The 27,656-nt window shown below is 44.8% G+C and overlaps 1 protein-coding gene across 1 annotated transcript in view; it reads left to right on the top strand.

Moving 5' to 3' along the window:
• Positions 1-27,656, top strand: part of Ccbe1 (collagen and calcium binding EGF domains 1) — a 242,346-nt gene that overhangs the window by 60,186 nt on the left and 154,504 nt on the right. The window lies entirely within an intron of this gene.

The following is a 27,656-nucleotide window of genomic DNA, read 5'->3' as shown; positions in this document are numbered from 1 at the left end:
CACAGATGCCACACCAAACAGAAGAGCCGCCTTGCTAAGCCCAGCATAAAATTCTGAACCACGGAAGTATCAGATAGGATAAAATAGTTGTGGTTGTAAGCCACTAACTTTGGGGGATTCCTGTGGCAAATAGCTATCTCTTCAACACCGTAATAAGAAAGTGATGATCACACATGTTAAAAATTACTTTGGCTATGATCTCAATACAAATGTGTTTATATAAAAGATCTGTTTATGAAGAAAAATTAACTGATATTTTCCCCCAAAGGCTTTCAAATGATAAATCTTTCTTCTGCCAGCAGCTGTTGGCAACTCCTCCCTTTTATCTTCGGGAGTGAATGCAGCATGAGCAAGAGGCAGAGGCCAGCGTCACTTGTCACAGCTTTGCTGCACATGGTGGCTTACAGGTCCTTGGGGACCTGGAAACCTTCTGTTTCCTCACACAGACAGAACTTAGCACGTCAAGATGAGTGCGTTCTATCAATGGTATGGCAGGATTAGAAGCCGTCTCCCTTTCTGGTAATGTTATTCTCCTTTGTTCTGCAGATGTCTTACCAGCTGGGCAGGGAGGGAGCCACACAGCCTCCTGGCCTTTTCTTCATGTCCACTGAACCCTCCTCCCATTCCCAGAAGCTGCTCGGAGCAGTTGGGCACATCACACATGCATATGCCCATGTATGTTTGAGAACCAACAGTCACCTCAGGATCTGTGTCCTAGCCAGGGCTCACTGGGACCACTCCTAGAACACTGCATGGCCTAAGTTAACAAGAGCAGTGACTTGGTTTTGGAGAGAATGTTTGGTGTGGATAGGATTTCCTTACCTGTTCCTCCTTCATCTAATCAAATGCTCACGGAGACCGTTCTGTGCTGGGCAGTGTTCTAGATTCTGGGAATGTGTTCAAGAACAAAACAGACAAGAATGTGGTGGTTTGCGGAATTTACCCTCTAACAGTGACCGAGGTAATGGGTTATAAGCATAACCAATAAGCAGAACGTTCTATGTGTAAGAAGGTGGTGAACAAAGTGATTACAGCAGGATTAGAAAGGAACGAGGTGGGCAAAGATGCTGGTGTGGTCTGAGGAGGCTTCCTTGGGACGATGGTGTCTGAGTAAAGCAGAGAGTGAGTCAGCTACATGATATGATGGTTAACATTGTCACCTTGGAAGGATCTAGACTCACCTAGGAGTCTAACTTCTGGGCATGTCCATGAGAGAATTTCTAGATTAGTTTAATGGATGCATCAAGACCCACTCTAAATATAGGTGGTGCCATTTATGAACTTGAGTCCTGGCCTGAATAAGAAAGAGGAATCAGGCCTAGCACCAGCGATACTCATTTTTCCTGTCTGCTTGCTGACTGTGGGCGCAGCGTGAACATAATTCTGCCTCTAAATGTGAGCGCAAATAAACCTTTCCTTGTTCTTGTCAAACATTTTTTACCCACGTGACATCTGGGGAAAGATGTTTGGAAGAGGCAACTGTTAATGGAAAGGCCCGAAGGTGGCCACAAAGTTGATAGATGCAGTCAGAGCACTGAGAGAGCCACCATTGAGCCACCCAACTCTGAGAGTCATGGGAGCCAGGGTACAGTATGAACGAAGAGATGCTAGGGTTTGATTTATTGTCCAGACACATCTCTGGCCACATTGGTGGCTGCTGATGGAGATTCCACTCTTAGGGGACTGTTGTAGATTGAATACAAAGTGTCCCTACAAGGCTTGTGCCAAAGAGTTGATGTCTTGCTGGTGACATTATCTTGGAAGTGCTGGGAATGGTAGGAGCTTGGGTCTAGCATTATGGAGTAGGTTGATGGGGGCATGTTCTTGGGTGCTAAAATTTGCCCTAACTCCATCCTGGCTTTCTCTGCTTCCTCACTGCCACCAAACAAGCAGCTCTGGTTCACTGTGTTCTGCTGCCAGGATGCTCTGTGTTACCACAGAGCAGGAAAGAGTAGAGCCAGCTAACATGGACAGGAGCCCCTGAGACCAGGAATCAAAGCAAATCCTTCCTTGGGTTTGTTTTCTCAAGTCGGGTACCATGACAAAGTCTAAGGCAAGACGAAAGTATGAACAAGAGTTCCTATGGGAGGCTACTATAATAACGCAGATGAGAGCCTGAAGCCTGGGCCCCAGGCAGTTGAAATGAAAAGCAGCTGGGCTTTGGGTGAATTTTGAAGGTAGAGACAAGGTCAGGTAGAGGATAACTTCTGAAGTCCAGTATGCTACTGGAGTTGGGTGACTTAGAACACAGATTTGGGAGGTCAGCAGTCTGTTTGGAGCCACAACATATTTAAGATGTGGAAGAGGCATCAGAAGAGAAGGTATGGGTAGGAGCATGGGATTATGGGTCTGGTGGTCACAATGGAGACCAGATTTAATGGGTAGCCCTTCTTGAAGGTTGTTGGCATGTATCAACTTAGGTTAAGTGCCTAATGGTGGGTTGAGGGGGCATAGCCTTTTGCTGGTATTTGATGTGTTTCTGGTTATCCTGCTTTAATAGCTGGCATCTCTTCCACAAAGTTCTAGGCATTGTGATGGTGACAGAATATAAGAGGTTGTGCTGTGCTGTCAAGCATGGTCCATGGCAACATTATTGACCTGGAGCATGGACTGGATTATTGGTTCAATTAGGCAAGGGGCATTCTTCTTTGATATTGTGTCAATGTTTAAAGGCTGTGAAGAGCTCTTTCTGTCGCCTCTTGTCATGAGGGTAGGGATGATGGAATGAGAAGTAGAAGCCAGGAAAGTCACATTTTGCACATTTTGTTCTAAGAGACCAGTAAAAGAAGAAACATCTTCTGCCTTAATTTCCTTCCAAGTGAAATATAGCAGCTTATGCTTAGGTGATTGTTTATAATGTTTTTTAGTAGAAGCTATCCCCAAAGATAGAAGTTGGAATCTGGGAGAAGGACAAGAGAGGGTAGTAGAGAGGGAATGGGGCTAAAATACATTGTGTGCATGTATGGAAATGTACTCATGAAATCCATTGTTATGTATAATAAATATTTGATAACAGGCTTTTAAAAATGGCTGCCAACCAGGTGACTTAAGAAGGTAAATATGGTGATGGAGCATCTGAAGGGCCAGGGCTCCCTCTGAAGGCTCAGGGGAAGGTTCAGTTGTTGCTTATCCCAGCTTCGGGTGCTTGCCAGTAAGCCTTGGCTGTCCTTGCCTTGCAGATGGGTCCCTCTAGCCTCTGCTGTCACATTCACACGGTGGCCCTTTCTGGATGTTCAGATCTCCTCCTTGTGCAGACACTAGTCATTGGATTAGGGCCCAGTATACTCCAATATGATCTCATCCTAATGTGAGCGCATCTGGGAACTCCCTGTTCCTAAATAAGGTCTCACTTTTGGGAGTAAGGATGTGAATGTGCCTCCCTTGGAGAACACAGATCTCATCAAGACTGTATCAAAAGAAGATAGAAGGTGGGGCTGTAAAGCATAGTATAAACTTGGGAACTGCCACTTTCAACGAGATGACCCAGTTAAAGTAAATATCTGCAGTGTGATGGATTTTATGTTTCTTCCTCACTCTTGTAAAAATTTAGATGGCTTCAAATAAGCCTTAACTTTTGCTAAGCTTTTGACATTGAGAATTAGGCTTTTGGTTGAATGTAATTATGCACAGATAGTACTGTTTAGATGCAAGTGTTTCTCTCTAGATTTTAAGGAAGGCTGGAGAAAGAACAGGCGCTTGAAGAGGTACCTTTATTGTGAGATTCTTCAAACTAATACTTAAAAAATAACCTTGCCCTTTAGTGTCAACACTAACTTTAGCGTAGAGCATCTGTCCTGGGTTTGAATGTGAAATGTCCTCTTCCACAGACTGTTTGAGTACTTGGTCCCCAGCTGGTGGCATTGTTTGAGAAGGGTGTAGAACCCTTAGGGGGTGGAGCTTCACTGAAGGAAGTGGGTCACAGTAGGTGGGCCTTGAGGCTTTATAGCCCAGCTCCATTTCCTGTTTACTTCCTGCTTTCCAAGTGCAGATTCTGCGTGACCAGCCAGCCTTCCTGATGGCATGGACTGTATCCCATGCAAGCCTAAATAAACTGTTTCTCCCTAATTTGCTTTTGTTAAGGTGTTTTATCACAGCAACAGTAACGTATTCCATTTGCCATCCTTTGAGGGAATCCTTGCATGAACTGGTATAGGGATTAGAAATGACATACTAAATGTCCTCTGCTTGGTTTGTTCATTGTGTGGCTTGGACTTCCCACTTTCTTATCTTCTTACAGTTGTTATTTCTTTTATGCATATGGGTGTTGGGTCAGTATGCCTGCCTTGGGCCACCAGAGGCCACATGAGTGTATTGGATCCCCTGGAACTGGCGTTATAGATTGTTATGAGCTGCCATTTGAATCCTGTTTCTCTGCTCCGCATTTTAGTCTCCAGATGTAGGGAGAATGCCTTGTGTTACTACATGGAAGTATCACCTGTCAATACAAAAAGCTGTTGGCAACTTTTAGCTTAGGCAGGAAATATGGGGTTCTAGCAGGGAGAGAGGATTCTGGGATAGAGTCAGTGACAGGAAGAGGTTCACCCCAATGCTGATGAAGACCATCATGTGAGCCTGAGGAGAGGTCACTGGTCATATGGCAGGACTTAGAATAAACAGGATAACTGAGTTATGAGCTAGCAAGCCATAGCTTTTGGCGTAGGCATTTATTCATTCATAATTCAGCCTCAGAGGCAACATTAAGGGAACGTGGGCATGGGTGAAAAAGCCTGTGGTTACATCTAGAACTTCCTTGTCAAGGATTCCTGCCTTGGTCTGGTTTTGATGCTATAATGAAATGCCTGAGACTGGGCACCTTACAAATACTATTACTATTTATCTATGACAATATCTTTCTTTCTTTCTTTCTTTTTTCTTTCTTTCTTTCTTTTTTCTTTCTTTCTTTCTTTTTTTTTTTTTTTTTTTTTTTTTTTTTTTTTGAGACAGGGTTTCTCTGTGTAGCCCTGGCTGTCCTGGAACTCACTCTGTAGACCAGGCTGGCCTTGAACTCAGAAATCCACCATAATATCTTTCTTTTAAAGGTGAGTTTTTTATTTATTTATTTATTTTTTTTTCAAACAGGCAACCAATACCCTGAGTAGTTTCAGGAGTGACTCAAACTGGGTGTTTGAACAAGTTGACCTGGCGAGGCATTACAGTATCTCTGAGTTGTTAACGAATCCTTGTCGATTTTTCTGTATTAGGATTCTTCTCCGTAGCTGGGAACATGGCCCAGTTGGCAAACTTTTTACTGTGTAAGCATGGGGACCTGAGTTCAGATCCCCACAACCCAAGCTGAAAAGCCATGTGCAGTGGCTTATGCCTGCAATTCCAGGATTGCAGATGTAGGAGTGGGAAGATTCCTGGGATTTGCTGGCTGACCAGTGTAGCTGAATCAGTGGGCTCCAGTGAGAGGGACTGTCTCAAAAACCAAGGTGGAGAGTGAGGAAGGCATTTCCGTACCCATCTCCCAACGATGCTTCTCAGGCATTTCATTATAGCATCAAAACCAGACCGAGGCAGGAATCCTTGGCAAGCAAGTTCTGGGTGTAACCACAGGCTTTTCCACCCATGCCCTAGTTCCTTAATGTTGACTGAATTATGTATGAATAAATGCCTAGGCCGAAAACTATGGCTCGCTAGCTCGTAGCTCAGTTATCCTGTTTATTCTAAGTCCTGCCATATGACTAGTGACCTCTCCACAGGCTCATGTGATGGTCTCTATCAACACTGGGGTGAATCTCTTCCTGTGACTAGCAACAATTGTGTGTGTGTATGTATGTGTGTGTGTGCACGCGCACACACACACATGAGTGAGCGCACGTGTTCGTGTTAAGAGGACACTGAGGTTCCTTTGGATCTGGGCCATCTTGTTAAACTTAAAAACCTCATAGCTAAGAAGCCTGGACTCTGTCTTTTGTCATCCCAGTCCCTGGAGGATGGCAAGCTTGGAAAGTTGTGCTCACTAGATGTGTGCAGTTCCAACAATCACAAATTTATTTTAAACCTTTAAAATAGCTTAAATCTATTGCACGCCCGATGTCTATCTTTCCAACCTGGCCCTTCTGGTTTCCTCCTTTCACTCCTGAGATGCCCCTGCCCTTGCTGTCTGCAGAGCTCCGTTATCTTCACACGGGCTTAGCTTGCAGTGCATTCAATCGTGGGCCAAAGCCGTTAAGGCTGACCTATCCCCATCTGGCCAATGAGGCAGTAATGACGACAATGTCCCTGTCCAGTCTGTAGCCTTGCAGGGGTGGCAGAGGGCAGCCCAAGTGGGAAAAACGCTCCCTCACCAGAAGGTTCACAAAGCAGGCGACAGCCACAGGTCATTTAAAATTGTGTATGGTTGACCTCAGCGGGGACCTGAACAGACCATCCTCCTTTTTATCTTTGAAAGTAATTCTGTTGCTAAGTTTAGTCTCCCCTCCCCTTATCTTAGAACAGTGTATTCCTAGTGGCTCTGTGGTTTTGCGTTGCTGCACACCCACAGATCACATTTAATGAAAACCACACACCTCTGACAGCCTTGGCCCCCTCCTCTCGAGCGGAGAAGCGGCTTAAGACTTTTGGTCCTATTTTCGGTCACGTTTCTTTGCTTGCAAAACTGGGCGTTCCTTTGAGTTTGTATGTGTTCTTGAAAACAGAACAGCTGGGCATGTTGAGTGCTGATGCTCCCTCTCAGCGGCCCGAGAACTCAAAGGTGTGCGACGCCCCCCAACCCCCTGTCTTGCTGCTTCAACCCAAAGGTGTAGCTACGCCCTCCCAGGGTGCTACTTTGTTGCAAGGGTCTCTCCGCTTGAACCCAATGTGATCAGAGCGTTTGGAAGTAAACACGTGCTACGTTGTCTATGGCTCCACCTCCGGTTTTTTTTTTTTTCCTCCCGATGTGTGGTCCCGAGGGCAATCATCCAAGAAGATAGCCTGTGTTGTTTCCTTTCCTTGGCCAGTCCCAGGCTGAGCAACCAAATTAGTTAGCCAGTCTGGAAATTTGAACCACCATTTAAAAATAGACTTTCTTTGAACAGTTTTAGATTCATAGAAAAATTGAGGCTTAGGGGAACTTGCATCTAACCCTAACCTTGGACACATATGCATATGCCCTTCCAGAAGGCAATCTCTGTTATAACCACAAATCTGAGAGTAAACCCTGACAGAAAGATAGACTCAGCCATGGCAATAGGACATAAGTTTGGCCCTTTCAGGCTGTTGTCTATAGCTGATATCATATATTAGATTCAGGCCACTTTTTATATTCCAATCAGTACTACATATTCATCCATTTTCCCCTTCACTGAATTTGGCTTCTTGATTTTTCCCAAAATATCTGAACACATCTATGTTTTATGTACTGAGACCATTTAAATGGATGCCATAGGGTACACAAATCCCAGGAGATAAATTCATCCTAAATTCTGAGGAATGGCAGAACTGTTGATGGACATGCAGCTGCTTAGCATGGCTGTTCTACCTGTGCAGGACTTAAAAGGGGGCAGCCTAGCATCAGTTCTGAAAATGAAGGCTTTTCTCACAGGCAGGATGCATCTCTGAAGGTCCGAATGGGGATGGAGACAATGGATGGAACGTGCCCTGGGAAGAAGGTGGGCAGGTGCAGAGACTGTGGATGGATGCTGTGAGAAAAGTGGCTTTGAGCTAATGCTGGGGCAGTCAGCTCGGAGTCAGGAAACATTTGGTTCAATTTCTTTGCACCAACATTTTAAGGCTGTCTGATGGTGTTGCACTGTCATTTCCATGGATTGTGAGCGAGACTCATTCAATAGCTTGATTCCAGCCAATGGTGACACAAGTCTATAGCCTGTGGTTTTACCTCTGGTGTAGTAGGTCCCTCACAAGGCAGGGATTTTCTAGCGGTTGGGATCTAACGTGAAAGCAAATAATGAAAACAGTGACTCTATGCTAAAGAAACCGGCCTTCCATTTCCTTCTGCAGGATCACACCTGCACATGTCAGTTCCTCATGTCTGACAAACATGGGGGCTACGATTTGTGTCAGCTCCCGGCTTCAGTTGGTTTTAGTTCATCGGATAGAGAAAGCCTTGCAGAGTAGCTCAGTTCATGACAACGTGAGCCTGTGCTAGAGACTATTCATGTCATGGTAGTCAGAGAAACAGCCCATTGGGAAACAGGAGCCAGGTATAAATTTCAGAGGTCCACCACCAGCAACTCAACTACTCTACTTCTATCACAACAGCACCCCCAAACGGGAACAAAATTTTCAAAACATGAGCCTGTGGAGAACCCTTGAGATTCAAATGCTGTCATGTGTCAGTCACATACATGACACGAGGAAGTCTGTGGCTCTGAGGAGATCAATGACAGTTCTGATTCCCTTTGTAATCCTTCAGTAAGCTGGAGATAACCCCAAGTTTCTTTAAGGATCGTTTGGGGAATTGGCTACCCAGGCTTGAGGCCTGGGTAGATGCTTGGTGGCTTGTCACTGTTATCACTCGGTGCTGGTTATTTCTGTCTCTGGGGCTAAGGGTAGAGTGGCTCAGAAATCTGAGCGATGTTGCTGACAAAACCTGTGATCCTAAGGGACCCAGGACAGGTCACAGGTGGTGGAGACATCTCTAATGATGGCTCCAACTAGTTCAGACCTGAGGAGGGCAGATCTAGCCAGGTAGACTGTCTGCCTGCATGCCCTCAGCCTGCTTTCTATTGGGCCGACCTGGTCTGAATACGCTGGGAGTGGGAGGGGATTTAGCTGTTTGCTTACGGAAGTTGGGACCACCTGTGAGTGACATGTCCAGCAGTCCCTGGGCCCAGCCACATGCTCTGAACAGCTCTAGCATCCTGGGAAATTCTTCAGAGAGAAGCAGCTGGCTCAGGGTTCTCACAGTTGTCATACACCCACTGTGATGAGCAGGACTACTCTGGGTGCTGTCACCTCCTGCCCCAGTGGTCCACCCCCTTTCTTCCTGTAGCTTCTTCCATGGAGAAACTAAGTCCAGGTGCCCCTGTAGCTTTGGCTAGCACATTTCCATTAGGCACCTAAGTTGGACTATCTTGTTACATACAGTGTCAGGATCTGTGTAACCGAATGTAGGTTGACAAACCCATTTTAAAGTACTGAGAGGCCACAGTCTCTTCTGTGGACAACTGTAAGACATGGATGGCTACACAACCGGAGGGTGGGTGGGGCGGGAATGTGTTCTGTTCTAATTCTCTAAACAGAGTCCTAGAAGTGGTATTGTATTTACCCAGAGTCATCTCCCCAAAACACTAGACCAGCGAGTGAGGAGACGCTAAGGTCTGAACTGAAGGGGAAACATTTTAAAACCGTATATGTGTCTGTGAGCACGTATACACTGCAGCACACACACCTGTTAGAGGAATCCCCGGCTGCCACTTCCCTTCTGGGACAGTCACTCCCTTCCTTTCTCCAAGTAGGTCTTAGGAACTAATTGTCAGGATTGGTGGCAGACACCTGAGCCATCTCATTCAGCAGTCTCCCCCTGAAAGGAAAACTTGTAGGCAATTTAAGAGGGCACTGTCAGCCTTTGCTCTTACAGTATGGAAAAGCAGGTACTTCTGCTCTGTTCCCAGCTCCCTCTCCTCCCCCTAACTTTCTCTTCCCTCTTTCCCCTCCTCCTTCCCTTGTATCCTTCCTTCCCCAAGTCCTCTGTCTCCCAGTATTGCTTCTCTTTCCTTCTTTCTATTCCTTTTTTCTTTCTTTCTTTCTTTCTTTCTTTCTCTCTCTTTCTCTTTCTCTTTCTTTCTTTTTTCTTTCTTTCTTTCTTTCTTTCTTTCTTTAAGATTTATTTATTTTATGTATGTGAGTACACTGTAGCTGTCTTCAGACACAACCAGAAGAGGGCGTCAGATCCCATTACAGATGGTTGTGAGTCACCATGTGGTGGCTGGGAATTGAACTCAGGACCTCTGGAAGAGCAGTCAGTGCTCTTAACTGCTGAGCCATCTCTCTAGCCCCACAGTATTGCTTTTCTTGGTGCTTGCTTCGACAGCCTAGCTGACGAAAGCAACACAAGGAAGACTTGATTTGGGCTCACAATTTAACGAGGTATATAGGCCTTTAGGGCAGGCAGACATGGTGGCAGGAGGGGACATTACTCAACGAACAGAGCACAGACAGGAAGTGGCCTGGTTACAAAAGCTCAGAGCCTTACCCTGGTGACTTACTTCCTCTAGTAAAACTCTTGAAGGTACAACAACCACCAAACAGTGCCACTGGTTGGGAACTGAGTGTTTAAACACAGGAGTCTCAGGAGACACCTCACATGTGAACCACACTGTGCCTCTTCCCTCTCCGTGGCTTCCTCTCATGGTGAGGTTTATGGTGAGGAGGGACAGGGGTGGAGACCTGCTCACTAGGTAGGGATACCTGGCTTGCTGCTATGATCTCTGTACCTACGCATTAAAAGAATGGAGGGCTCTTCGCTTGAGTGATGTAGACCATGAAGCGTCTGTGAAAATAACCGAAAGGTGAGATTAGATAAATTCAGCCAGAGTGATTTAAGGCCTCCTTTCCTTGTGAAAGTAAAGGGAGTTTAAAAAAAAAAAAAAAAACTTTAAACTCCCTTTAAAGACAAATCTAAAATTCATTTGGCACCATAAACCGGTGAGAATATAAAAGAAAATTCCAAATGAGAATTATGCTATGTAGATAGCCTGACCAGATAATAAGAAATATGGCACTAGGATGATCTCTTTGTTTCTCTGTGTTGGCCTGAAGCACTTTTGCGGCACAGGATAAATCAGAGGGGGAACTTGAGGTCTGAGGTTTCATTATACCAGAAGGCAGGAGTCATGGGTTCTGTCTGGTGCTTAGAGCCACTGGCTTTCAATTAGAAAAGAGTCAGCGCTCCCCCTCTCACAGTAGTGCAGTGTTTGGAGTTGAGAAGAAGTAGCATTTTAGGATCTAGGTGCATATATAATTCATGACACGGTGACCATATTGGAGTTATTTCCTACTTTCCATTAATATTTTTAGGCTAATAAGAGAAAAGTTTAATTTCTAAATGCTTAAAAAAAATCAGTATAAAACCTTAGCAGATGATCTGTAGTCATCATTTTAAGAGTCCCCATAGAACGCTGTGCAGTTAATTATGTCATATGACTCTAAGGGTAACATATGTCCCTTCTTTATTCTCTTCATCATTATATTCATAATTGTAAATTGCAATTATACTGAGTAACTGTAATTGTGTAAAGTTTCTCAGTCTGGACATGTATGACCTCAGCACTCAGGAGGCTGAGGCAGGAGGATCGTGAGTTTAAGGACAGCCTGGGCGGTATAGAGTCTTAGTCTCAAAAAAAAAAAACCAAAAGTAATCTAGAGTCTGGATGTGTGGCAGACACACACTAATGAATCCTGAGGACTTTGTTTAACCCAAGCAGCAGAGACTCATCCACCTTTTAATGGCCTCCATGTTTAGTTTCAAAGACAGACTTCAACGAGAAAAGTGCCCTGGATGTATGTATCTGAAAGTTACTCTGTTAGTTTATAGGAGCTATTTCTCTGGCTACAAGTCAAGATTTCATATCCTTAACTTGCACACAAGCCACCACAGATTTTTTTTTTTATTGAAAATAGATTTTTTTCATACAGTATATTCTGATTATGGTTTCTCCTCTCTCTGCTCCTCCCCATCCCCCTCCCCCAGATCCATTCCCTTTCTGTCTCTAGTTAGAAAACAAGCTTCTAAGGGATAATAATAAAATAATATAATAACAGAAAGCGAAAATCAAACCAATCAGAATAGGACAAAACTAACAAGTAGAAGGAAAAGAGCCCAAGAAAGAGAGAGGGATGCAGAGACCCGCTTGTTTGCACATTCAGGAATCCCATTAAAACACACAACAGGAAGCCATATATACATGCAAAAATCCTGTAGGGTAAAAAAAAAATAAGAAAAAAAAAACCCATCTGGTATTATGAGAGCTGGAAACACCAAAGCTGTACATTTGAGTTCATCTTCTGTTGAGCTTCTCCTACCCATTAGAGTAGCTTCTTTCCCCTAGGGAGACTTCCTGAGAGAAAAAAACTAAATTCTCATTTACAAGTGGTTATCAGTCAGAGATATTTTCAAGGTAAGGGATGGGGCATACGTTTACTTCTCTTTTCGGCTTTAGTACCCTATCTGATGTGTGTTTAAAAGATCTTGATTTATTTGCATCCTCCATTCCTTCTGGCTCTTCCACTCTTTCTGCCTCCTCTTCCACAGGTTTCCCCTGAGCCCCTGAGGGGAGGGATTTGATGGAGACAGCCCAATTAGGATGGAGGGTTCCAATCTCTCTGACTCTCCGCACATTGTCTGGCTGTGGGTCTTTCCTTGTTCCCATCTACCGCAGGAAGAAGCATCTCTGACGACAAGTGAGCAAGACACTGATCTATGAATACGAACAGCAGAATGCTGTGAGGACATTTTGTTGCTATGTTCCTATAGTGAAACAGTAGTATTTTGTTTACCTCTAGGTCCCTGGGCTAACTAGTCTCAGGTTCTCGGGCGCTTGAGCAGGGTCGTGGATGGATTCTATCAACTGAAGTGAGCCTGGTGTCCAATCAGGTATTACTGAGATACTCCTACAATCTTTGTGCCGCCATTTCCCTACCGTATTCTGCAGGAAGGATGTAATTGTAGATCAGAGAGTTTGTACTTGGGTTAGCATTTACACATCTCCTTTAGCAGTGTGCAGAGTACCTTCTGGTCCCGAGAATGGGAGAGCTTTCTTTAATTTACTACTCCAGGGTTTTGAAGGTTTTATCATACAAGTCTTTCACTTGCTTGGCTAGAATTATCCCAAGATATTTTTATGTTTTTTGAGACTATTGTGAAGGGTGTTGTTTCTGTGATTTCTTTCTCAATCTGTTTGTCATTTGTATATAGGAAAAACAACTAGCTTTGTGAGTTAATTTTGTATCTTGCTACTTTGCTGAGAGTGTTTTTCAGCTATAGGAGTTTCCTGGTAGAAGTTTTAGTGTCACTGATATATACTATTATATCATCTATAAATAAATATACACTATATATTTGGCAAGACTATGTATTTATTTATATATATTAGATCATCTATAAATAAATATATACTATATTTTTGGTAAGAATATATATTTATTTATATGTAGATCATCTATAAACATACATTAATTTCTTCTATTCTAGTTTTTATCCCCCGATCTCATCTTCAGTAGTTTTCTTGCTGTGGCTCAGACTTACAAGTACTCTATTGAATATGTATGGGGAGAGTGAACAACGTCGTTTTCACGTGATTTTAGTAGAATTGCTTTTGAGTTTCTCTCTATTTAAGTCAGTGTTGGCTGTGGACTTGCGGCAAACTGCCTTTCCTACGTTCAGGTGTATCCTGTGTCTCCCTGACCTCTCCAGGACAAACCACCATAAAATTAACCTATAGTCTACATAGACTGCAGGGCATTTGTCTTTAGTATTGAACTAGGTACAATTAGATCATCCCTTAGTGCTTCTGGATTTTTAAACTACTTTTAAAAGATAAAATAGATTCTAGATTCATACTTTTAAATCTTTGATTCTAAGAAGTAGCACAATTTACCAGTTAGTTTACGGTACATCTGACAATTCTACATAGTAACAAGAGCTACACGGTGAGCCTACAGGCCCGGGATTGTATTCTGCTCTCCTGAGCTCACAGCAGTTCAGAGGAGATTGCAGGTGATGCTCAAGTCTGATCTCAGGAATGTCCAAGTTAGGTTAATTGGCTTGAAACATGTTCCTGTGGATTCGGAGGGACGGAGAAACCTGAAAATTACAGCTGGTATAAGGTAAGAAGAGCTCCAGGCAAAGGTGTCAATTGGGAGTCAAAAGGCCAGCAGTGGCAGCTCAGGCATCGCTTTCAACCTAAGACCAGGCTGAAAATGTTGCCCGAAGCAACCTCTGCCGTCTACTTTCATCACAAATACCCTACCCCCACCCACCCCCTGCCCTGTGACCTGCTCCTGGCCAGACAAAGGCCTGCAGTAGCTCCCCAGTTGGAAATTGCATTCTCTCCATTTCAGTGCAATTGCGGGGCTCACATTTCCTGTCCTGGTTCTCTGAAGATGACCTTCGGGTTAAGAAGGGAGTTTGAAGATAATGGCTTAATCACGAGCTGGGCTTGTGGTCCCACAGGTACGATCCTCAAAGGCGGTCTGCTGAGCAGAGAATCCCAGGCTAGAAATGTGTGAGCATTTCCAATTTCCATTTGTCATCAAAGGAGCTAGTCAATGCTCTATGTTCTGCTGGTAACACAGGAAAACGCAGGTGATATGCCTCATGCACCTAAGCCAACTTGGAAGAGTTCTACAGCCCCAATTCACATGAGCTGTGATCCTGCCATGATTTATGCTGGCTTTAGTCAGCTTTGTCATGTTGGGAGTTGGTGTGGTGCAACAGTCCCCTGCTTAGGCAGCTTATTCTAATCTTTGCGAGCATTTTTTTTTTTTAAAAAAAAGAATGGTTTATTTGTTTTTATTTTATGTATATTAGTGTTTTGCCTCCTTGCGTTGTATGCATGAGGATGTCAGATCCCCTGTAATTGGAGTTGTGATCTGCCATGTGGGAGCTGGGCATTGAATACTTGCCCTCTGGAAGAGCAGCCAGTCCTCTTAACCACTGAGCCATCTCTCCAGCCCTAGGAAACTTTTTTTATGACAGCTGATACTTGGGCCCCAGACCTAAAGAGTTAGAAGAAATTGGTCTGGAATGAAACACGGGCAACTCAAGGTTGGGGACCAGGGACTTCACAGCGCCCTGTGAGACACACATGATTGGCAGTAGAATCCTTCCCACTTCACAACTAGGAAAGCCAAGGCTTGGGGTGATCAGCAGACTTACCTAGCATGGATATGGTCAGTCAGTGGCAGAGCTCATCTGTGCAGGTTCACAAGGAAGTTCTGGTGAGTGTTTATCACACAGTGGGCATTGTGGGAAATTCTTTGTTTATTATATAGGGGTCAGTTTCTGGAGACTGTAACACATGCTTAAGTCTCCCTCCTTAGAGGACTCTCTTCTCTGTACCCAGATTTCTGGGGCTGTAGGGAGTAAGTGGCCTTTGGAGCCAAGACTAAAGGGGTAGCCTTGGCCTTGAGCCCTGGGCTTTCACAAGAGACTTGTCTAGCCAAGATGGCACTGCCTCCCTCCAGCCTGGAGACCTGTTTCCTTCATGGGGAGGCACATTCTCTGAGAAGAAAGGGAAGGGGCAGATTCTGAGCGTCATGTTCTTCCTATCTGCTCTTGAAGTTGATCCAACTTTCTGCATAGTTTAGATAGCACTACTTAACATGACCTGTCTTACCTCAGAGTTTGTATCAGTCCATTTGGGGGGGGGGAGTGTCTCCTAAATCACATGCCCTCTATTTTTCAAACCCTCCTCTGGCTCCCGCTTTTCATTTTCTCTTTTTGTTTTGCCAACTTTTCACTTAAAACAAACATTTCCCCAGGTTGTCATCTCTTGGTTTCTTTCTTGCTTCACCCAGGACCCAATGTTCTCACTCATAACACCACAGCAGCAGGGCTTGTTGGATAAAGCTGCCCACCCTCAGCACCTCTTTAGGGAGTCTTTACTCTCCCCCACTGGTCTTTAGAACATTGATTTAGGGGAGTGGTGGGAGGTGGGGAGAGCTCTGGAGCATGCGTTGGATGGGTGGAAGCCTGTGTGTGTGTTTCATCAGATATGTGACTTGTTAGCAAAGCAGGCTTGCTTTGGCTTCTATGATGCTCGGAGATATGCCTCTGCCTACCTGCATGGTGATGGAGTGTGTACATGTTTTCTATTGGGACTTTTTAGTAGAAGTCTCCTTGCTAAGTATCCCCTTTTATCCCTATAAGTTTGCTTGCTTTTTATCTTATGTTTACCTTTTCTCTTCTGCAAATATTAAACACCTACTTTGTACAGAGCTCCTGCTGCAAAGGAACACAGCAAAGTTCCCTCAGGGATCCAGAGTTCTGATGTTGATGGAGGTCTTTGGGAGGCAGGCATTTTATTTAACACCTGATTTCTACCAGGAAAACTTCATATACTTAATGGAATTAAAGGAGGCATTGAATAAGTGTTGGGCAGAGAAAGAAGAAAATAGCTGCTGGCCCTCTGCTCACACATCATCTAGGAGACGTGAGCTTGCAGTATGGTGTAATGACGGTGCATGTGGGAGATGAAGAGGTGATCTTTCGTTCTGAGAGCTGCTCAGGGGAGCCTGGATGGACACAGCAGAGGGCACTGGAAATGATCTTGGTATAATGAGTGGAATGTGCGTGGACGGAGAAAGGAATTGAAGGTGGTATCCCAAACAGGAATAAGCATTGTGCTAGGGAACAAAATGGATCAGTGGATTCTGGTTTGGAATGAACTGGAAGTCTTGAGAAGGGGTCATTGAAACACGTTTTGCAGACCATAGGGAGAAGTCGCAGTGACTGTCGCCACCTGAGATGTATGTTTGCTTGGAAGAATAGTGGACACACTGGAGAGATTGGCTAGGATGCCCAGTCACAGAGTCCAATCAAGCCATAAGCTTGGACTCTATAAGCTCAGACCCCAAAGATACAGTGGAAGGATGAGGGGAAGGTGTGAGAACTGGGCAGAGGGATGGTATGCACATAGCTGGATATATTAAGAGACAAAGAAGGAGTGGACATCTACAGGACATCTACCTTAGACAGCTAGGTGCACTTTTCACTGAAAAATAGAATGTACTGTGTAGCATAAGAAGGTGCCAGGGAGTTCAGAATGCTGAGACCTGGACATGTTCATGTCCTAATGTTAACTTTTATTTTACTCAAGTAGGTATTTTGCATGCATGGATCTGTGTCCCATGTGTGTGCCATACTGGAGACTAGGAGAGGGTATGGATCCCCTGAAGTTACATGGTTATAGGCCATTCTGTGGGTGCTGAGAATCAAACCCAGATCCTCTGAAAGAGTAGCCACTGCTTTCAACCACTGAGCCCCTTCTCCAGGCATCATTCTAAGATAACCTGAGATGCATGGAGGGAACTAATGTCACCATGTCATGCAGCAAGTTAACAGAAGCCAGGTCAGTGTCTTCAGCGCAGATTTAGAACTGTGACCAATGGGGCAAAGTCTGGAAGAGAAATGGGCTAAGGACCACAAAAATGAAAACCATACCCTAGGATGAAGGGCTGTTCGTGGCAGTCTTGAAGTTCAAATTCCTCAGACTAAGAGGTGGGCAGCAAGCTGGAGGTGAGTGCGGGGATGCACACATCTGGTTGCATTAACCTAAGGACCATGACAGGCATCGGAGTAAAACTACCCCAGATGCTGGCAAATGTTCAACTGCAGCCAGTTGGAAGGGATCCTCCCGAATGAGCTTGGATGGGCCACTCAAATCATCCGGGAAGACTTCTTTTTCCGATGAGCAAGCGCTTTAAATTTAAAATAGGACTAAATTAAAAAAGGTAAATTGAGAGTCATTCTTGGTTGTTGAAGATTCACCTATGTGCACTTGTATTCAAGCATTAGTGCTACTTAAAAAGTCATATAAACTGTTTCCCATTGGGAAAATACTCTTATGCTTTAATTCAAAAAGATACTGAAAATTTCAGGTATAGCAACATGGAAGACATTAAAAATAACTCATGTTGATATTTCTAATTAAAGTACCATTAAGTTGTTAGGCAGTTAAATACTCTTAAAAAGAATGGAGTATTTCAAATATCTCTTAAATTTGTTCTTTGTTTTTTACATTCATTTTTGGGGGTGCTGGGGGGAGAGATGTGCTTGCCACAGTGTAGCATATGAAGGTCAGAGGACAACTTTCAGGGGTCAGTTCTCTCCTTCCATCTCCAGGACTCGAGCCCCCAGTCTTGGCAGCCTGTGTCTTTGTATAATGAGCCATCTTTTCAGTCTGGGATATTTCAAATTTCTGAATGTAGGTGAAAATATTAAAGCTTGCTTGGCCCAGAGAGTTCAAATTTTGAATTTGAATTTCAAAGAGAAAAGTAGAGATTTTAATTTTAACTTGAATACATTGAATGAGTAACTTTTGAAATAAGATTAAAAGTAACTTTTGAATCACTTCTCCCTGTAAGAAGCACCCTCAAGGGTATTACAAAACTGCCCCATGGGAACTACATATCAGTCTTTGTTAATACTGCTTAGAGGGTAGCAAGATGACTTCAGTGCTTTGATGTCACTGTGGCTCTGTCTGCTCATCCTCACCCAGCCCATTCATTCCCCATTGCTCCTGTGCACAATCTGCATTTGCACATGAGCACACATCTGCATTTGCTTCAGTCATTTCCCCTATTGTGAAGGCCTTTGCCCTCACCTACCCTGCTGCTTGCCTCCAGCCACTCATTAGAGAGCTTCCTCAAACTCCTTTCCCTGTCTGAATTCCTCAGACTCTTAAAGCCCATGCCTTGCAATTTAGCATGTAATTATATGCCCCCCCCCTTGTCACAGTCTCTAATTCTTCCAGAGTCCTGTCTACCAGCCAGACCAGGAATTATCTCTGCCCTTACTCCCCACATCTTGATTCCAGCCCTCTAATGGAGGTGCTCAAAAGGAAAGCAAGAGCTTACCTCTCTCAGCCCAACTGGCTGTGTTTTGCATTCTTTCCTCAACCAACTTCAGAGACAGGAAGTCACAAGCGTGTACCTTGAGGATTCTCTGTGTCTGGTGGCTCCCTCAGCACAGCACTGAGCCCAGCTCTGGAGCACCTTGGCATGTACATCTTGGCTTCATAATGTCTTAGCTGCGGTCCTCGCTAATTGATTTCATCTGTCCCAAGCTCAGATTTTTTTTTTCAAGCCTTCCCCGCAGAGCCTGGTGGTAATAAATCTCTATAATAGTCACGGTCACTGGTAAAGTCATCTATCCAGAAAGTTTCTACTTCCTAGGGAAGAAAGGAATGGCTCAGTCTATAGCTAGGGGTGTTTCGGAATGGCCAGGCCAGAGTTGTGGGTAGCATGGTAATTCTCTACTATCTTCCTGGGACAGATCTTACTTCTGAACAGCCTGGATGTTAGAATCCTGTGCAGAGTTCCTAGTCCTTTTCCTTTCTCAGTCTCCCAAGCCCTAACTAGTACTCTTGCTTTGTTGTTTAATTGAGTGTATGCATGTGTGTCCATATTGGCTCCCTGAGGCTGGAGTTCTAGCCCTTGTGCACTGCCTGATGTGGGTGCTGGAAAGTTGAGTTTGGGTCTTCTGTAAGACAGATATGTGCCCTCATCAACTGAGCCATTTCTTCAGCTCCACAACTCTCACTCTCGCCAGCCTGAACAGAAGCAAGGGAAGTGTTGAATGTCATAGCAAAGTGACACGTTGATTGTCCACAAAGGACGTGTGTCCAGACACTGCGGTTTGTATACTGGAAGAGCCAGAGTCAGCCATGAGATAGGTAAGGGGATGGCTCAGAACTCCAGTTCTCTGCTAACAAGCATGTAGTCACACACAGCTTCCTCCCCTTGTTGTCTCTGCCCTGATACACGAGGGAGGTCCTGGATAGTGAGAGCAACTTAGTAGGCCAAGTGAACTGACTCGGAGTGTGTCACATCTCAGTTGTTGATGGCATGGTAGAGCTGTGTCCACAGGAAACACATTCCACTTCCCTGTTGGCAGCTGGTGGATCTCCAAGGGAGGTTTTGGTGGAGGATGGCAAGTCTAGAACTTGAAATTCACTTCGGGAGATGGCTGAATAGTCCGTGTGCCACTTGCTCTTTGGATGGTGGATGGAGCTCAATTCCATGTGTTTCATTCCGGATGTTGGCATCGTGTTTGGAGAGAGCTTTGCAGCACTCCTGGGGAGTGAATGTAGGTGCCAGGGTCTCTCTCTCAATTTAGACAGGTTGAACACATATAAGGTGTATAAAATAAGAACCTTCTAAACACAACAGTTCAAACAGTGTTGTCAAAGTACTTTATGCTGCGGTGGGTCCCAACATCTTGTACTGTGCTGAAGCACTTCATCTGTGAATTCCAGGGACCAAAACGTCTGATTTACACAGATGAGGACTTCACTCACCATTAAGGGAATCAGGTGAAAGGTTGAGTAAAGGACTGAATGGCAGTGAAGTGCCCTGGTGCCTACCCTTGGGCACCAAGGCTGTGTGAAGCCCGGGTTCCCTAGGCGTCAGGCAAAATTCTTATCTGTGTGCGATAAAGGCTCTGTTTATGTTAAAGCTCCACTTGAAAAGCACACAGTCTAGTCTTCAAAGTTTCTCTGAAATCTTGAAGTATGATGACTTCTTGACACATTGGGCTTTGGGTAAAGAAACCTTCTCCAGAAGATTCTATGGCCAAAACGCCATTTGGAATTAGGTCACACTCATGTGCTTCCCTGAAACATTGTCTCCGGAGCAGGGGCGAAACGCCAATGTTAGCTCTTTCTTTGGCGTTGTTAAGAAGGGAGACTATTCCACTGCTGTGTCTCAGGTCTCTCTCTGGGCCTCTTCTGGGCCAGTAAGATGGCTCAATGGTGAGAGGTGCCTGTCACCAACCAGGAGGACCCACATAGTAAAAAGAGAGAACCAAATTTTTCAAGTTGTCTTCTGGCCCTATCAAATATATACCGTGGTACACACACACCCCCCTACTTGTCCACATAAAAATAAGATAAAGATATAAGAAAGTGTTTAAACAATAGTCTACTTATCATTGTATCTGAATTAGGGCTCAGGAGTCTGGCAATCTGTGTTATTCACCTACAAGAGGCTTACAAAATTCTTAAGAAAGGAGTTTTGTAAATACTAGCAGGTTTTTTTACACACCAGATGTAAAGCACTATACTGAGCAGCACACATTTTTTTCTTTAGCAGAACCTTCTCCTGGATACTGCCTTCATGCCCATTTTGTAGACGGGGACTCACACCCTAGGAGCAGAGGCCATGAATCACATCTCACACACTGAGTGACTGGGACTTGAAATGGAGTCAACTCCAGGATCTGTCTAACCCCTTGATCACATTAGCTCTCAAGTCCCAGTGCGCTGCTCTGGGTGAAATGTAAGGTCACTGAGGGCAAGAAGGGACGATGAGAAAGAAGAATGTGGACGTTCAACTCTGGGAAGATATGGGTCACCTACAGGGCCATGTAACTGTGCCTTAGTTTATCCATATAGTCAATCCATAGCTAGTCACTATAGGTCATTGGGCCAGTTCTAAAATTTAGAGTGGTCACGTGATGGAAAAATCCAACAGTGGTTGGGTCTCCAGCCTGTTCATGTGAATCTATAAGCTAGCCTGCATCTTCCTCATGGGCCATCACATCTTGAGAGCCTAAGAAGGCTTTCCTGCCACACAAGGGGTCTGTGTCTTTCTTCTGTATGTCAGTTGGTACATGCACAGCTGGGTGTGAGCCCAAAGCACAAAGACTTAAAAGAATGCTGCAGTTGAAAAAATGCATTTCCTGGACAGAATCTCTCTCTCTCTCTCTCTCTCTCTCTCTCTCTCTCTCTCTCTCTCTCTCTCTCTCTCTCTCTTTTGGCCAGTCCCCTCCCCACAAGAATAAGTACCATGATTTTCCTTTGTCAGCTTGATTAATACAGTGTGCGTGCTTATGGGTTTGCACTTGGAATGTGGGCATTTATCAAAACTTTCCTTGGACAGCCGGTCAGATGTAAAATGAGATCAATGCATACACACTACCACAGTAAGGTTAACTATTCTGATTAGTGGAGCCGTTGTGTTTGAAGACAGAGTTCTCAGATAAACCCGCCTGATTTATTTCAGTCTACAATAGCTGGGGTAGCCAAAGATCCAGGATTAAGGCGCAGCCATCAGAAACTATTCCTGGTGTGTCCTCTGACACCCCTCCAACGTTTGTCGGTGTGACTGGGTCAGGGTGGGGACACTCAGGCTATTCACGTGAAGATGTCAGGGGGGTTCACATTTGGATGCTATCTCTGAGGAGCAGTCATGTTTACTATTTCACCCGAAGACAGTTTGTAATGAGATGTCATAATTGGCTTCTGAAGTATGTAGATAATAAAAACAGAGTCTGCCTTAGAAACAAACACTGTGGGGGTGTGCACCAGGAAGTCAGCTTTTCATGTGTGCACTCTGTGGTTTGCTCTGTGGACATTGCTTTTGTCGAAGGCAGGCGCCCTTCTGATTTCCGTGACAGGGTCACAGTGTCCCCTGTTACAGTTGAGAAATTCCATCCTAAGGAAGGTTTTTTTTTTTTTTTTTTTTAAATAGAACTTGTGGTAGTTCTCATCCGAGGGCTGTGATGGAGCATGCAAGAGAGTCAAGTGTGATCTGTGCCCCAGGGGCTCTGGAAGTTGACCGAAACAAGCAGTCAAGTAAGATTATGCTACTAAGAAAACAAAGTGTGCATGACAGTCATGTACCTTCAGGGGTTTGACCCACAGCACCCAGAGGTTGATAGCATCACTATGAGTTGTCTGTAGTAATGTGCTTCGGGTGGGGAGCAAGAAGGTCACTGTTAGACAGGGTGATTGTCCTGGTCTGTACAGATAGCTCATTTCCACCTCATCTTCCTCCCCAAAATACTTTGAGAGAGAGGGACCCCAAGCCTGCCTCTGAGCAGTTGTCCTTATGCCCACGGGAACTCTCCTTGGCTCTTCTGGTGACCCAAGTGTATCTTAGGATTCAGTTTGAGAGTTCTGTTGGTTTGGGCATGATCGTCCCCCACAGGTTTGTGTGTTTGAACATTTGGTCCCCAGGAGGTAACCAGAGGATAAGCCAGCGGTCAAAGCTGTCACCATTGACAGTCCTTGAACAGTATACCCACTCCTGGTGTCTAGTTGAGTGTCCCCTGCCTAATGGTCTCTGTCTATAAATAGGTTCTGTCATTATGACTGTCCTGCCACTCTGGACCACAAAGTCATAAATTATCTTCTTTAATAGGAGTAAGACCCTACAACCATGAGGTGAAATCTATGAAGACCATAGCATCCAACCCCAAACCACAATATAGGATCTGACAAATTCAAGATAGTCCTCTACACTTAAGGGACATGACTAAGAATGAGGGATATGCTTTAGGAGACAACCGGGGGGTGGGTGTTCCATGAGAATCAAACATCTTTTCTAGTACTCGTCAAAAGTACCCTTATGAAGAATTGAACCTTAAACTGACCAGGGAGGCAATGTGTACTAAAGCAGTCAAATAGAGTGCAGTGGACACGTGCATGTGTGTATGTGTGAGTGTGTTCTTGTGGGTGTGTTTGTGCAAGTGAGTGTGGAGGTAAGAGGTCAGCCTTCGATGTCATTCCTCAGGCACCACCCACCTTGTTCTTTGAGACAGGATTTCTTATTGGTCTAGAGGTTGCCAGCAAGCCCCAGGGTCTACCTGCTCCCACCTCCCCAGAGCCCGGATTATAAGTGCATGCCATCATGCCTGGCTCCCCACCCCCCCAATGTGGATTTCAAGGATTGAACACAGAGCCTTATGCTTGTAAGGCAAGCATTTTACCAAGGGAGCCATTTCCTCATCCCCTCTAGTTTTCTTCTTCATTAATTCTCCCAGGTCAGCTTGATTTTCTCTTATCAAAATAGATGAGAGGGTTGTTATTCTCCTTTTAAGTACAGGTGACCGGAGTTGCTCACTAGCGGGTCAGCTGACACAGAATGAGTAGAAAATGTGGCCTTCTGTTATCTACTCAGTGCCTGGGAGATGGGGGAGGATCAGTTGTCCACCCTCCCAAACTTTGTTCTGAGGAAGAGTTAGTTTTGCACGGCTTTCCATGCCAGCTCCTACACCCGGGGAGAAGCAACCGCCTGCCGGCTCCTGCAAGGGCCCTACCTGTAGCTCATTTGGCTGTGAATCTCTTGTGAAAAGGAGGAGTCATCCCATTCCCTTTCGCCCCACTTATCTGCCTTGAAGTACCAGAGAAATGGAAGGCACCTCTTGTCACTTCCAATTTAAATAAAAAGGACATCCCATCCATTGAGTGTCAAGCTTTCTACTCCACTCTCACAATAGCTCTATAGGACCATGACTATGTGTGTGTGTGTGTGTGTGTGTGTGTGTGTGTGTGTGTGTGTGTGGTGGGGGGGAACCTGAGGCACATCGAGGTTGAAGACCTCCCACCGGAGATGTGGGACAGCATGAGATTTGCCACTGGCTCTGGGTCATACTCCAGAAACTCAGCATCTGAACTGCTCTGCTCTCTCTTCTGGTAACTCACTGGCTCAGTCACCGATAATTTCGCAAGGCTGAGGGGTCATGTTTCTCCTAAAACAGGACCAGCATGTTTCTTCCCAAAAGATAAGCATTTTCTGGGGGGCAGGGAGGGAAGAACCAATAACAGCTTCACGAAAGGAAGAGAATGCCAATTTCATTCTGTGTTAAGAGCGAATACTTAAGAGGGGTGCACGCACCATAATCATTTAGCAGATAATTCCGTAATTACTTAAAGATGAGCAAAAGTTTGCAAGTGACCCAGGAAGAAGGTTTGGAAACAGGGGGATGGTCTCCCTGGAGGGAGGTAGCCAGAGACTCTTTCAGTCAGATGTTTTTACTGAGAGATGAGCCATCTTTATCTCCAAAGGTCAAATTCTGCCTCCTCACAGGGGCAGTCTAGAAGGATTGTGCTAGAAATAATAATAAAACCTTCATTTGCTAAAACCTCTTAGCCAAGACCTGAAGGCCCGAGTACACATTAATTCATGAATGGTTGCAACACTTGGCTTCTCTCATTTCTGCATCCATTCCCTCAGGAACCAAACTTTGTGCCCTGACATTGGAAGCTGCCGGAATCACAGCTTCTTTTCTTCCAGTGGTCCTTCTGGAATTTTCTGAATGATTGGTTAACGTTGCCTATGGTAGACCTCATCACTTTTCTTATTGCTGTGACCAAATATCTAACGAAAAGCTTAAGGGGGAAAGTTTTCCTCTGGCTTGCAGCAGAGGGGATGTAGTCTCTGATGGTGGAGGTTGTGTACCTGCAGGAGGCCAGATGTGGTCATGTTTTATCTGCACCAGGAAACACAGAGAGGTGAATGTCATTGCTCATGCTGTCTTCTTGTTATTCAGTCCAGGACCACAACCCAAGGAATAGCACCTTGTTTGGGACGGGGCTTGACCTGCCTCCATTAGCCTAACCTAGAAACACCCTCACGGACACAGACTTGCCCACAGATTTGCCTCCTAAGCATGTGTAGATCCAGTCAAGTTGATATTATTAACTCTCCCACAGACATACTCTAAATCTGTTCAAGGAAAGCTTCAAAGGAAATGTTTTATTTTATTAGTCTCCGTGGGTTGTGATTGCTAATAATCCCCGCCCCCTACTCGCTTCCCCACCGCCCCCCCCCAAACCCCAGGGGGCACGTAAAGGAAATCTCAGCATTGTCTACTTTAGGCCCACACTGACCCCATGAGGTTGGTGTCATCACTTTCATGGTTCAAGCCTGTAAAGCCCAGAGAGGTTTGGCAAGCTACCCAAGGCCAGCAAGCCTATAATTGTGAATAAAGCTGGGCTGAGGTCCTCATTCTGAGGAGACAGGTTTACTCTTCTGAGAGCACTGCCGTTAGTGATCTTGGGCTTTCTTATTCCTCCCATCCCTTACAGGTCCTCCCATCCCCAATTCTGTCACCCTGAGAACCAAGTTTTCCAACACATGCTCTTTTGGGCAAGAAAGGGAAGCAACAATATTTAAGCCATAAGAGCAACCTACCCAGCATGCTTGTTGATTTTATATTCTGCACATCAGTTGTAGGAATATAAAAGAACCACAGAAAAGAATATAAAGGCAGGTCTTTGTTTAGTTCAGGCCTAATGGGCCATACTGGAAGAGGGAAGAGGTCTCCCCGTGGGTGCTGGAAGCTCCCTGTGCATTCTCTGCAGGCACGGCAGTTGATAGATGTGGAAACAGGAAAGATGGGTGTGAGAAAAAAAAAAAAAAACATGACCAGTGTTTCTCCTCTCATTGCCCTGGTACTTTCTTGTTTTCTTCTCAAACTGAAGGGATCTGGATTCCTAAGAGTTTGTGCGTTTATTTGGTCCTCTGAAACTACTGAAAAGCTGTCTAGTGGTGGTAGTGAAGAAGGCAAGCTGGGACCCACATCTGTCACGGATACTCTTGCAAATCAATGTCAGGCACTCAGGTGGATGGAGGTAGGGCCCCTCCTGAGACTTTTTATCCAATCTGGGCTCTGTTACTGTTTTTAAATGGTTCTTATCTCTGGAGATAGGCACTTTTCCTACATAAGCAATCTGATCAGTTGTTGGATTCGCTAATTATTTGAAGACTGGCAAAGCAGAAGTTAAAAAACAAACAAACAAACAAACAAAAAAACAGTCCTGGGGAAAAGGGACAAATTGTTGTGACAGGTGAATGTGATGGAGAAGCAGCTTCTTATAAAGGAGCAAAGCTTGAATTGAGATGCTTGGCTTACCAAAAGTGGAAGCACCCCTGGTCTACCCCGCATCTGTAAAGATCTGCGCCAGACATAAGTTTACTTTGTATGAGTTTTACTATCGAAGGAGAGATGATTATAAGAAAATCGAACATCCTAATGAGATAGGATCTTGTTTACAAGAACACCAGCTTCTTTTCTCCCCTCCAGGAGGGGAGATGGCATTAGCAGCATATGGGAAACTGTTCTTCACACATTCTTCCCTGCTACCACTCACTGCGCTTGGTTCTCTCTGCAGAAATGAGCACAAGTAAATGATCCCTAAGGGGAGGAAGGGGCTTATCACTGGGAATGAACTTTCTGCTGGTTAGACTGTTTATTATGAATTAAACATTTCATATCTATGTACGATATGTCCTTGTCATACTCACCACCTCCCCATCCCATAATATATATATATATATCTTCTAACCTCATGTCCTCATAGCTTTAAAAACATAATCCACTGAGTCCAATTAATGTTGCCTATATGTGCACGGGTGTGGGGTTAAGCCTGCCAGTGGTAATCTTGCCAAAAGAACAGCAACTCTCCATCAGAGGTCATCAGCTTTAAGTGGGTCCTCATATAGGGGTGGTAGTTTTCACTGTGGACTTGACACAAGGTATGGCCATCTAGGATGGGTGTCTCAGTGAGAAATTGCGTAGATGAAGCTGACCTGTGGACATACTGGTAAAGAATTTTCTAAGCTGGGTTAATTAGCAGGGAAGACTTACCCTGAATACACACAACACTATTTCATACGTGTTGCCCTGGACCAAATGAAAAGGTGCGTGTGTGCATTAGTGCATGGTGGTCTGTATTTGACTGTACAGAGTGCATGAGGACCTTAGTGAATGTGTACTGTTTGACATGACCACAGCCATGTCAAGGACACCAGTGTGTCATTCACACAGGAGTGGCAAAGCCTCCCTCTTGGTCTGGGTCTGAATGTTGACAGTGAGCGCAGAAAATGTCACTCATAGCTTTTCTTCCAGAGGCACAAAGACTGCTTTCCTACAGAAATGGCTCCTGCTGCTATAGAGATAGGTCAATCTTGCCTCCTTGTCCAGTTGTATGCCACAAACCTTGCCTCCATTTTTATTTACATGTAATAACCCTGTATCCCTGTTCAACTGTGTGCCAAACCTCGGTCTCCCTGTTCAGTTGTATATAATAAATGCCCTGAGCTTCCCAGGTGCTGTGGCTTCTTTATTAGAGGACTCAGTCTACCCCATCCCAGTTTATCTGTGTCCATCTGTTCTTGTGCCCATGTGTTTGTCTTTCCCATCATTTCCTTACCACCCAAGCCAGGTCAAATCTCTGGAGCCATGTGGGGATTGTGGGTGT

The sequence above is a fragment of the Mastomys coucha genome, unplaced genomic scaffold (genome assembly GCF_008632895.1).
Source record: "Mastomys coucha isolate ucsf_1 unplaced genomic scaffold, UCSF_Mcou_1 pScaffold13, whole genome shotgun sequence".
NCBI classification, from domain to species: Eukaryota; Metazoa; Chordata; class Mammalia; order Rodentia; family Muridae; genus Mastomys; species Mastomys coucha.
Note: the sequence above shows the minus strand (reverse complement) of the source record. Positions and strands in the feature narration are given on the sequence as shown.